Source organism: Trachypithecus francoisi, unplaced genomic scaffold (assembly GCF_009764315.1).
Source record: "Trachypithecus francoisi isolate TF-2019V2 unplaced genomic scaffold, Tfra_2.0 Contig01440, whole genome shotgun sequence".
NCBI classification, from domain to species: domain Eukaryota; kingdom Metazoa; phylum Chordata; class Mammalia; order Primates; family Cercopithecidae; genus Trachypithecus; species Trachypithecus francoisi.
Window position 1 is genome coordinate 29,394,090 of NW_022681431.1, and position 13,514 is coordinate 29,407,603.

Below are 13,514 nucleotides of genomic sequence, written 5' to 3' on the forward strand. Positions count from 1 at the left end.
CAGTTCAACATCTACTTGCCCTAGAAACCTTCCCTGACTACGCCACACTCCCTAACCACCTTATAACTTGACTACACCATTTACTCCTGGTATTAGTCCATTCTCACAATGCTAGAAAGAACTGCCTGAGACTGGATAATTTATAAAGGAAAGAGGTTTAATTGACTCACAGTTGAGTATGGCTGGGGAGGCCTCAGGAAACTTACAATCATGGCTAAAGGCGAAGTGGAAGCAAGGCACCTTTTCACAGGGTGGCAGGAAGGAGAAATGCTGAGTGAAGGAGGAAGAGCCCTTTATAAAACCATCAGATCTCATGAGATCTCACTCCTTTCAGGAGAACAGCATGGAGGACCCACCCCCATGATTCAGTCACCTCCACCGGGTCTCTCCCTTGACACGTGGGTATTATGAGGATGACAATTCAAGATGAGATTTAAGTGGGGACACAAAGCCTGACCATATCACTTCTATGAAAGGTTCCATACATTAATCTCTCCCTCTCCCCAAAGGAAACAGGAGTTCCTTGCGGGCATAGACCATGGCTTACTCTCAGTGCTTTCATGGCCTCAAGTGTGCTGCTCAGGATACAGCAGAAACTCAATAAACACTTGTTTGTCCATTTCTTATTTCTCACCCATTCTCCTTTTTAGAATTTTGTAGATTCTAAGAGAAAGTAAACAATGTATGTCTATACCCCAAGACACAAGCATTAACTCTTGGAAGGCTTGCTGTTTTTCAGAAATCGATTCTCTTCAAGTGACATCATGTTCCAATAACTAAGTGTATCATACTATTCTCTGATTGGTGCAGGAATCCTCCTCTCTCCTTCTTCATCCTCAACCACAACTACTTATTGAGCACCATGTGCTAGACACTCCATTAATCATACGAAATGCCAATAGGAAAAGTCACAGCCTTTAGGAAACCAGAGTGCTTATTTGTCTTGTTATAACATAACCTCATCCAACTATAGACATTCTGCATGCTTCTGACACACTTGGCAGGGTTGATCATAAAAAACTAGCTGAGTCCCTCTGTTGGAAAATGAATGAACCAATGGCAAAAAATAAAAGGGGGGGGTGGGGTGGGGTGTCTGAATTCAAAACAGGATATGGTGATGATGTGTATAAACACTGCCTTTCTCCTCCAAGATATGTAATTTGAAAGCCATTTTATTTTAGTGTTTGATTTGGGAGACTGGCTTAGTTGCGTGGCATGTTATCAACGCAAAAGAATGGAGTCTATATGGGTCATGGCAGAAGAGGAAGAAATCCAACAGACTTGGCCGCTTTACACACATCTTCCAGTGTGCCCATGATACAAGCACATCATCAGCATTTCAAACACAGAAATATCTGTACCCTGGGGAAGAACAAAGTTCTTGCTTAAGGAGGACTTACTAACCTTACTATAACACGATCAACAGTGAAGTATTCCCCTGGTAGAAGGAAAAGAGGAGCTGGTGTGTGCAGAGATCACATGGAAAGAGAGGAAGCAGGAGAGCAAGGGGGAGGTGCCAGGCTCTAGTTAACAAACAGTTATCATAGGAATTCAATGAGAACTCCCTTACCCCCAAGGGAGGGCATTAATCTATTCATGAGGGAGCCACCTTCATGACCCAAACACTGATTGATATGTGGACATAGTTTTGTCATAACAGAGTCCAATAGGATGTTTCCTATAAGTTATAAGCACCTATATATATATACTATTTCCTGAATTAAAATCAACATTTGATTGAACTCTATTTGTAAAGTCTTTAACTTTACACTCATATATTATTTGCATATTTGCATATTATTATAACTGCATAGATATATTATCTAGGCAAAAATGATTACTAGAATAGTCCCGGGCCAGGCAGGGTGGCTCATACTTGAAATCTCAGCGCTTTTGAAAGCTGAGGTGGGAAGATCACTTCAGGGCAGAAATTCAAGACCAGCCTGTGCAACATAGTGAGACACTGTCTCTACAAATATTGAAAATTAGCCAGGTGTGGTGGCATGCACCTGTGATCCTACCTACTCTGGAGGCTGAGGTAGTAAGATCACTTGAGCCCGGGAGTTTGAGGCTGCAGTCTGAACTACCACACTCCAGCCTGGGCAACAGAGTGAGACCTTGTCTCTCAAAAAAAAAGAAAAAGAATAGTCATATCCTGGAATTATGCTGAATGTGAAGAATAGAACAGACACTCTCAACTGGAAGGAATGAGTATCAGAAACTCACAGACTACCCTACACCTTTCCACCCTGCTATGGTTTAGGTATGGTTTGTTTGTCTCCTCCAAACCTTATACTGAAATTTGATTCTCAATGTTGGAGGTGGGACTAATGGGAGGTGTTTGGGTCATGAAGGTGGCTCGTTCATGAATAGATTAATGCCCTCCCTTGGGGGAGAGGGAGTCCTCATTGAGCTCCCATGATAACTGGTGGTTAACTAGAGCCTGGAACCTCCCCTCTTGCTCTCCTGCTTCCTCTCTCTCCGTGTGATCTCTGCACATACCAGCTCCCTTTTGCCTTCTGCCATGAGTAGAAGCAGCCTGAGGCCTTCCTCAGATGCAGGTGCCCAATCTCGAACTTATAGCCCCCAGAATTGTAAGGTAAATAAACCTTTTTTTCTTTATAAATTGCCAGGCTTAGGTATTCCTTCTCAGCAACACAAAACAGACTAAGACACACCCCAAACATGCCCCTGAAAGTAGGGTAGTCCCCCTACCACATGTGTTTTCAAGTAGCTCCTCATGAGACCCAACCAGTCACTGAGGGCACTGAGAGACCCCTGGATTTGGGTTAAAAACATGATGGTTTTCTAAGCAACTGAAGTGATAAGTAATTAACATGATTACTTTCTGGTTCTGCAAATTCCTGTTCAAGTTGCTAAGGAGATCATTAATAACAGCATAATGTCTCTTAGCCCTGACAAGAACTTTCTATGCAAGACAACTTTCTTGTCAGGGCTAAGGAGGTAAAAGTGATCCTGAATCCCTGACTTGAGAGTCTCATGCTACCTCACCTATTTTGGAGATGACTTAGATCTAAGTCAAATCTCTCTTGCCTTGCATTTCTGTAAGAACTTAATGGGAAAATATGTGTTAAAACACTTTTTAAAAGTTTAAACGACATAAGGAATTCTTGTACGAGCAATAAGAATGATAGAATGAAGTCCTACAAGGACCTAGAAGTGGAAAACCATACGACAGAACAGGCCTGTGACCGTTTCAAGCCCTGGACCCATAGCTCTGTCTCCAACAGGGGTGGCATCTTATTGCTTGATACCCAAATGTCAGCATCGGGGCAGGGCAAAACAAAAGGTTTTGTTCTCAGAGACACAATGGTTATGTTTCTTGGGATCCTCTGTCTCTCAAGCTGCCTTTTTTTTTTTTTGACAGAGTTTCACTCTTGTTGCACAGGCTGGAGAGCAATGTCGCAATCTCAGTTCACTGCAACCTCTGCCTCCCAGGTTCAAGCGATTCTTCTGCCTCAGCCTCTTGAGTAGCTGGGATTACAGTTGCCCACCACCATGCCCAGCTAAGTTTTTTGTGTTTTCAGTGGAGACGGGGTTTCACCATGTTGGCCAGGCTTATCTTGAACTCCTGACCTCAGGTGATGCACCTCCCTCGTCCTCCCAAAGTGCTGGGATTACAGGCATGAGCCACCGTGCCCCGCCAAGGTGTCAGTTTGTAAAAGAATCATGGAGCCTTGAGAAGAATGTTTCCCCAAGCTTTGTGATAAGTGGATTTGTGTGGTGTCAACTTCGCTAAAGTGAACTTGGTTTCTCAAATTCCCTTGCATCGTCCCGGGTTAGTGAGGCTGACCAGAGGCATCATATGCCATATTTTGAATCAGAAGTCAGATTCTTTGGACCCTCAGAAGGTCAGGCCAATGTACCACGTGCTGTAACATCTCATGCACAGCACCACTTACCTGCGCCTCACCTTGCTGGGGTGGGGATGCAACCAGGCCCTCAGCAACCCCAGATCCTGCCAGATCCTCCCCTTCAGCATCTTCAATTCCAATTCCTTATGATTGAGATTGATTTATGGAGACTTAGTCCAGGCTGGAGTGCAGCCCAGGCTGGAGTACAGTGAAGCAATCATAGCTCACTGCCATCTCAAACACCTAGGCTCAAGCAATCCTCCCACGTCAGCCTCCTCAGTGGCTGGGACTACCAGTGTGCACCACCACAACTGGCTATTTTTATTTTTTAGTGACAAGGTCTCGCTATGTTGCCTAGTCTGGTCTTGACTCCTGGCCTTATGCAACCCTCCTGCCTTGGCTTCCCTTGTAACTCCAAGTGCTGCAATTACAGCACTTTGGGAAGCCACATCCAGCCACTATTAACATTTTGGCAAAAATTAAAATTATAGCGGGGCTGATTGATTGTTTCTAAATGCACTGGAGAATCTGAAGAAACAAAGTAATGAGACCAGAGCTTAAAATCCCCAAGCTTCCTAAAAGGAATTTGAAAGTTTCTATTTTGGACCTAAAATAAACCTTTCTCCTGTAGTCACCAGGTTGGGATTTCTGACAACCAGAACTTAACCTAAAGTCTAGTACTAGAGGTAGCTGAATTGGAAGACAAAGTGAAATCTCAACTTTACAGGGTCTCTAATGTAGTTAGGACACAGATTTTGAAGGAGCAGGACCCTGAAAATTGGGAAAGAGACACAGGGATAGATTCCAACCTATGAATTTTGCCTATCTCCCTGCCAGTGCCGGGAATGAGGTGATTAGTGTCCTCTTGGCTGAAGAATCTATGATGCCTTACCCTAACATGGAGTCTTTGCAAGGAAGGGATTGTGCCTCTTCAACCCCCTACTTTCACCACCTCTTTTTGCTTCTAGAACTACAGCTACACTCCAGTCCAACAGGCCCCAGAGGAAAAAGTGTAAAGTGCAATCCAGGAGGAAGTGTAATACGCACCAAAATAATTCCCTAATTTTACCAATTTCTGTGGATACGAACATGGAGAACATGTGTGGAATGGCTCCTATTGGTGTGAGACCACTGGGAGGAAAATAAAGTTGCAGCAAGCCAAATGTATTGATATGGGCCTACTAGGCAGAGATGCTGGAATCAGTGAGTTATTTTAAGTTATCTAAACTGTTAGCTGATAGTGGTGCTAACAGTTTGCTTGGTTGGTTGACAGAAACCATGACAAAAAGTTGGTCTACACAACATGTGGTTAAAATGCCAGATTCCTTGGCATATTGTAGATAATTGTATCAAAAACCTTAGAAGTCAAGAAAATAAATAGACAAGACACAAACTGGTACAAAACAGTTGCAAATCACATATCTGTAAAAAGGTGTGTATCCAGAATGTTTAAATAAAGATCTAAATCCCAGAATACATAAATAACTATCTGAATTTTAGCATGTGAATAACTACCTAAGAAGACATTAGAAACTGTGCAAAAGCCTTGGACAGACATGTCACTAAAGTGGATGCATGGATGACAATATGCACATGAAAAGAGGTTGAACATTACCAGCCATTAAGAAAGTGCAAGTTAAACCTAGGCAATGCCATTCAGGACATAGGCATGGGCAAAGACTTCATGATGAAAACACCAAAAGCAATTGCAACAAAAGCCAAAATTGACAAATGGGATCTGATTAAACTAAAGATCTTCTGCACAGCAAAAGAAACTAGCATCAGAGTGAACAAATAACCTACAGAATGGGAGAAAATGTTTGCAATCTACCCATCTGACAAAGGTCTAATATCCACGATCTACAAGGAACGTAAACAAATTTACAAGAAAAAAACAAACAACCCCATCAAAACTTGGGCAAAACATATGAAAAGACACTTCTCAAAAGAAGACATTTTTGTGGCCCACAAACATATGAAAAAAAGCTCATCATCACCGGTTATTAGAGAAATGCAAATCAAAACCACAATGAGATACCATCTCACACCATTAAGAAGTCAAGAAACAATAGATGCTGGTGAGGTTGTGGAGAAATAGGAATACTTTTACACTGTTGGTAGGAATGTAAATTAGTTCAACCATTGTGACAGACATTGTAGTGATTCCTCAAGGATCTAGAACCAGAAATACCATTTGACCCAGCAATCCTATTACTGGGAATATAAATCATTCTACTATAAAGACACATGTACACATATGTTTATTGCAGCACTATTTACAACAGCAAAGACATGGAACCAACCAAAATGCCCATCAGTAATGAACTGGATAAAGAAAATGCGGTATGTGTACACCATGGAACACTATGCAGCCATGAAAAAGAATGAGATCATGTCCTTTGCAGTGACATGGATGAAGCTAGAAGTCATCATTCTCAGCAAATTAACACAGGAACAGAAAACCAAACACTGCATGTTCTCACTCATAAGTGGGAGTTGAACAATGAAAACACGTGGACACAGGAAGGGGAACATCACACACTGGGACCTATCGGTGGGGTGAGGGGCAAGGGGAGGGAGAGCATTAGGAGAAATACCTAATGCATGTGGGGCTTAAAACCTAGATGATGGGTTGATGGGTGCAGCAAACCACCATGGCACATGTATACCTATGTAACAAACCTGCACATTCTGCACACATATCCCGTAACTTAAAGGAAGAAAAAGTGCAAACTAAAGCCATGAAGACGTAGCACCAAAAGAGATAGCACTACCGGAATGGTTAAAATTTAAAAATAAATACTAAGTGTTGGAGAGGATGCGGAGAAAGTGACTCTCTCATATAGCCACCCTAAGAAATAGATTGGTTGTTCCTTTAAAAGTTAAATATATACTCCCAATTATTTGCCTTAGAGAAATGAAAGCATATTCACACAAAAACCTGTACACAAATGTTCATAACAGCTTTATTTGTGATAGCTGAAAACTGGGAATAACCCAAATGCCCATCAAAGGGTGATTGGATAAACAAAACAAACAAACCAAATATATATGTAATGGAATTTTTCTCATGTGTATTCTTTTTTAATTGACAGAATTTGTAAATACTTGTATATATGATGAGTACATGTCACTTGGGAATGCATATGTATATATTGTGGAATGACCAAGTCAAGCTAATTAACATGTTTTACCTCACATGCGTATTTTTTGTGATTAGAACACTTAAAATCTACTCCCAGCAACTTTCAAGAATACAATACATTGTTATTAAGTATTGTCACCATGGTGTACAGTAGATCTCTTGAGCTTATTCCTTCTTTCTAACTGTTCAGCTGTTAAAAAGAAGGAAATCTGGTAATTTGCAACAACATGGATGAAACGGGAGGAAATTGCAAGATTTCCTTCTTTCTAAAGGGTGAACCAACCCAAATGCCCATCAATAATAAACTGGATAAAGAAAATATGGTACTTATACACCATGCAATACTATGGAACACTATGCAACCATAAAAAAGAATGAGATCATGTCCTTTGCCATGACATGGATGAAGCTGGAAGCCGTCATTCTCAGCAAACTAACACAGGAACAGAAAACCAAACACTGCATGTTCTCACTCACAACTGGGAGTTGAACAATGAGAATACATGGACACAGGGAGGGGAACATCACACACCGGGGCCTGTCAGGGAGTAGGGGGCATGTGTCTCTTCTCTTCTTTTTGCAATCTTTAGAAATATTTTATTTTATTTTAGAGACAGGGTTTCACTCTATCACGCAGGCTGGAGTGTAGTGGTGCAACCATAGCTCACTGCAGCCTCAAACTCCTGGGCTCAAGCGGTCCTCCTTCCTCAGCCTCCTGAGTAGCTGGGGCTATATTCCTTTGTGTCAATGTGCCACATTTTCTGTATTCACTCACCTGTTGATGGATAGTTAGGTTGATTCCATATCTTGGCTCTTGTGAATAATTCTGCAACGAACGTGGGAGTGCAGAGATTCCTCTTTTTTTGTTTGTTTGTTTTTGTTTTTGTTTTTTGAGACAAGATCTCACTGTTGTCCAGGCTGAAGTGCAGTGGCACAATCATGGCTCACTACAGCCTCAACCTCGAAAGCTCAAATGATCTTCCCACTGCAGCCTCCTGAGTAGCTGAGACTACAGGCACTATACCATGCCCAGTTATTTATTTTTTTTTTTTTTAAGTTTTTGTAGAGACAGAGTCTTGCCATGCTGCCCAGGCTGGTCTAAAACTCCTGAGCTCAAAAGATCCTTTCACCTCAGCCTCCCAAAGTGCTGGAATTACAGGCATGAGCCACCATGCTCAGCCCAGCTAGTTCTTTAACATTCTGACTTCATTTCCTTTGGATAAATACCCAGAGGTGGAATTGCTGGAGCTATACAATAAAATATTACTCAGCAATAAAAAGGAACAAACTATTGATATACATAATACATTAGATGGGTCTCAAGGTCAAAAAGCCCATTTCGAGAGGTCACATATTATATGATTCAACTTATGTAACAGTCTCAAAATGACAAAACAGCGATGGAGAAGAGGTCAGTGGTTGCGGGGGTTAGGTTTGGAAGAGGGTGACCGTGCAGGGCAGCACGTGGGATTTTCTTTGAGGTATGGAACAGTTCTAAATCCTGACTGTAGTGGTCATTATGCAAATCTATACATGTAATAAAATTTTATGGAACTATACAACAACAACAAAATCACCATGTAGAGAACATTTAACAGGATAATTAAGTCAATGGGATTTTGGCTCAGGTCTAAGTGTGTCCTTAAAGCCCCCAAATACTCAGTTGCTATTCCCTCTGTTTGGGAACTGGAATACACAAACTGAGCAAGGGGAAAATCCTCACATTCCACCCTGACCCACAGAGTGAGGGCTGTAATGGCAGGAAGGCCAAGGAGAAGCCAGGACACCTGCCTCCACCTCCTGAAATACAACACCGAAGACAGCATCCCATTTCTAGAGGGACTGAGGGATTCATACCACAACGAAGACCTTGGCAGAGGTAAGAGTGGTGATTCCCACTGCATCACTGTCAGCTCGCATGTTCAACCTGTGCAGAAGCCGAATCTTCAAAATGACAGTGGAGTGTCATCAACTTAATTAGATGTTGGTTCCAATTACAGCGGCTGTTCCTGATGTTTTCATTGATGAAGAAAATCAATTGTCCCATAGGATTCACATGCAGCCACTGATCGGGTGAATGCTTTTTTCTGTATTTCTGTGCTAGCTTCCTAAGGCTGCTGTAACAGAGCACCATAGATTGGGTGTCTTAAAACAACAGAAAGTTGGCCAGGTGTGGTGGCTCGTGCCTGTAATCCCAGCACTTTGGGAGGCTGAGGCGGGTGGATCATCTGAGATCAGGAGTTCGAGACTAGCCTGACCAACATGGAGAAACCCTGTCTCTACTAAAAATACAAAATTAGCGGACATGGTGGCACATGCCTGTAATCCCAGCTACTCGAGAGGCTGAGGCAGGAGAATCGCTTGAACCTGGGAGGCGGGGGTTGCAGTGAGCCGAGGTCTTGCCACTGCACTCCAGCCTGGGCAACAAGAGTGAAACTCCATCTGAAAAAACAAACAAAAAAAACAAAAACAAAAAAAACAACAACAACAGAAAAAAAACGGCAACAGAAATTTATCACCTCACAGTTCTGGGCCTGGACCTTCACCATCAAGGCATCAGCAAGGCCCTGCTCCCCATGAAGGCTCCAGGGAAGAGCGCCCTTGCCTCTTCTAGCTCCTGGTGGCTTCCAGCAGTCTCAGGGTTCCTTGGCCTGTAGATGGGTCTCCAATATCTTCCTCCATCTTCACCTGGTATTCTCCCCCATGTGTCTCTTCTCTTCTTTTGCACTCTTTAGAAATATTTTATTTTGTTTTAGAAACAAAGTATCACTCTGTCGCCCAGACTGGAGTATAGTGGTGCAACCATAGCTCACTGCAGCCTCAAACTCCTGGGCTCAAGCGGTCCTCCTGCCTCAGTCTCCTGAGTAGCTGGAGCTATAGGCCGGCACATGCCACCACACCTGGCTAATTTTATTTATTTATTTGTTTTGTAGAGACGGGGTTTCTCTGTTTTGCCTGGGCTGGACTTGAACTTCTGGCCTTAAACAATGCTCCTGCCTCAGCCTCCCAAAATGCTGGAATTATAGGTGTGAGCCACCAAGCCTGCCTTCTTTTCTCATTTTATAAAGACACCAGTCATATTCAAGATAAGGCCTTACATACTGCAAAGACCTAATTTGCAAATAAAGTCACGTTCTGAAGTTTCGCTAGACATAAAAAGGGTGAGGGAGAGGGAGGCAATATTCAGCCCAGTATAACACCTGTTACTCAGGACATGAGGATCAGGTTGCTTTTAGCTCATAGGGCCAGAAATATACCTTCACTGTGCTATCTCAGGGCTAATCCACCCTCCAGACCTATGTCATCATCTACTCCATAGGGACCTTAGAAAGTCTCTCCATTCTGCAGGAAAGCATACTATTACATGGATAATATCATATTAATTGGTCCTAGTGAAAAGGAAGTAGCAACTACATTAGACACATCGGTAAGACACACAAATGCCAGACTGTGAGAGATTAATTTCCCACAAAAATTCAGAGACCTTCTATCTGGGTGAACTTTCTTGGGATCCAGTGGTCTTGGACATGTTGAAATATCCCTTCCAAATTGTAGGGCAAGTTGCTGTTTCGGATTCCTCCTACCACTAAGAAAGAGACACAGTGCCTAGCAGGCTTCTTTGGGTTTCAAGGCGGCATACGCCTCATTTAAGTACTCTGACATATTTACTGAGAAGCCCAAAAAGCTACCAGCAAAACAAGAGAAGGCTTGGCAACAGGTCCAGACTATGTGCGCTACCCGACTGAGGACATGACTGGTACTTGAAGCACCTGTGGCAGATATAAATGCCATATGATGGAAACTTTCACAGGTCCCTCTGGAGAAATCGTGGCACAGACTGCTGGCATCTGGGGGCAAAGCAATGCCATCCTCTGTGGTGGACCATTGTCTCTTTGAGGAGCAGCTCCTCGGGTGCTACATGGCCTTTGTAGATTGAACCCTTGACCATGCACCACTAAGTTATTGTAGAACTTGAGCTATCATGAGCTGTGTGTTGTCTGATAAATCTGGGTGTGCACAGAGGCGCTCTATCATCAGCTGGCAGTGATAATCATGCTACTGGACTTGAGCATATCCTGAAGGCACAGCAAGTGGCATGAGCAGTGGGGCAGATGCCCACAGCCTCTTCTCCTGCTCCATTGCCTCCTTCCTCTTATCCTGCACTGAGGATCTCATCCAGAGATCCCTAAGATCTGCTGTCTGAGAAACAATACCTTTGGGCCTCATTCATGGGTGTTGAAACGGGAAGAGAGCACATGTTGTTCACTTTGACTGTAAGAGGATTAGCCAGAGATACAAACACATGCTCATGATTCAGCGGGGATAGTTGGGGATTTGTTAGTAACATGATTGGAAAATTGGTAACAATGTAATCTAGGGAAGAAGCAGGTGATTAGATCTCCTGAATGGGTACCACGTGCGAAGGTATGTGGCTCTTGTGAAAGCTCTTAGAAGAGCAAGCTCAGCAGAGAAGGAACAGAATGATCATATGGATAAAATAACCTGTCCTATGAATAAAATGAGTCAATGTCATTTCCCACTGACAGTTGTCCTTACTTACTGGGCTAGGGCAACATGGATGGAAGTCTTGCATGGGCTCAGCATAGACTTCTCACCATGACTGATCTGACTACAGCCACAGCTACAGCTGAGTCCAATCTGCCAACAGTGGACACCAACATGGGACCCTTGTTGTGGTGCCATTCCCTGGGAAAATCAGCCAATCATCACTTTAGTCATGGAAGGGGCAGCAATTTGGTCTCACCAAAATAATCCCTTACTCTGGACATGATTTGCCTTTCCTGCCCGCAGCTCTGTCAGCACCACCAATGGACTTTGCCATATTCATGCCATGCAGAATTGTTTCCTACTGAGGAACTCATTTTACAGCAAATGAAGTATGGCAATGGGCTTGTGCCCATGAAACTTGCTGGTCTCACCATGATCCCATAGTCCTGAAGCAGCTGGCCTGATAAAACAATGGAGTGGCTTTTTGAATCTTCCATCACGGCACCAGCTGGAGGGTAACACCTTGTAGGGCTGAAGCAACGTCCTCCAAAGTAAAAGGTATCCTCTCCATACATGGTGCTGTTTCTCCAGAGACTGTAGGCAAAGGCTTAGCAATGAAGGCGTGGAAATAAAAGCAGATCCTCTCTCTGTCACAATGGATGACCCACTAAGAAAATTTGTGTAGTCTGTCACTGCAGCTTTGGGTTCTGCTGGTCTAGAAGTCGTAATCCCCATAGGAGGAATGTTTCCACCAGGGGACAGTGACAGTTCCATTAAAATGCAAGTTAACACTGCCACACACCCACCTTGGGCTCCTCATGTCAGTAAATCAAGAGGCCAAAGAGTGGGTAACTGTACTGTCTGGGGTGACTGATCCTTATTATCAAGGGAAACTTGGGTTATTATTACACAATGAGGATAAGAACTGCTGTAATGGAATAAAGATTATAAAATATGAGGATTATAGTGAATCTCCTACAAGAGATCCCTTGGGATGTGCATTTGCCCTCTAGTGCTGCCCTAACAAATCACCATAAACTGAGTGGCTTGAAACAGCAGAAATGTATTCTCTCACAGCTCTGGAGGCTGGAGGTCCAAAAGCAAGATTCTCCCTCCAAACTCTCTGGGGAAGGTTCTCTCTTGCCTCTTCTGTCTTCTGGTAGCCCGAGGAATTCCTTGGCTGGAGGCAGCATCCCTCCAACCTCTGCCTCCATCATCACCTGGCTATCTTCTCTCTGTGTCCGCGTCTTCCATGGTGTTCGCCTTCGTATGTGTGTGTCTGTGTCCAAATTTCCCTCTTCGTATAAGCCACCAGTCATACTGGATTAAAACCCATCCTAATGACCTCATCTTAACTTGATGCTATCTGCAAAGATACCATTTCCAAATAAGGTCACACTTGCAGGTACCAGGGGTTAGAACGTATCTTTTGGGAGGACACAATTCAACCAGTAACATGGTACCTCCTAGTACTCCCATGCCCCAAGATTACATTAGTAGAATTAATTATAATAGAATTTTAATTACAATGGAATAAATTAATGGAAAACTACAGACAGGACTGCAGGCTTGGGTAACCCCATCAGGCAGGGAACTATGATGATCCAAGGTGATTGCTAAAAGCAAGAGAAATAAATATGGAATGAAAAGTGTAAGAAGATACTTAATAATAGAACTGTAATAGATAAGAGTATCTTTTTATTTTGATAAGAACACATTTGTGTATATATTAAGTTATTTTCTCTCTTGCCTTCTTCTAATTTCCAACCTTCTAATGTAAGTTGTATTAATAGTAGTTAACCTTATGTCTCAGTATTTGAGCCAGATAATGTCAATGGGAGAATGTATCTCAGCTAGAGATGGATTGACTCTCATCCACAAATGGATAAAGGGACTTTGCATCTTTTAGGGAGAAGGTTAGGGTGTTTTCAGTTGTATGGACAGTTGCATTATTTTAGGTGAAAGCACTATTTTGATATTGTCTT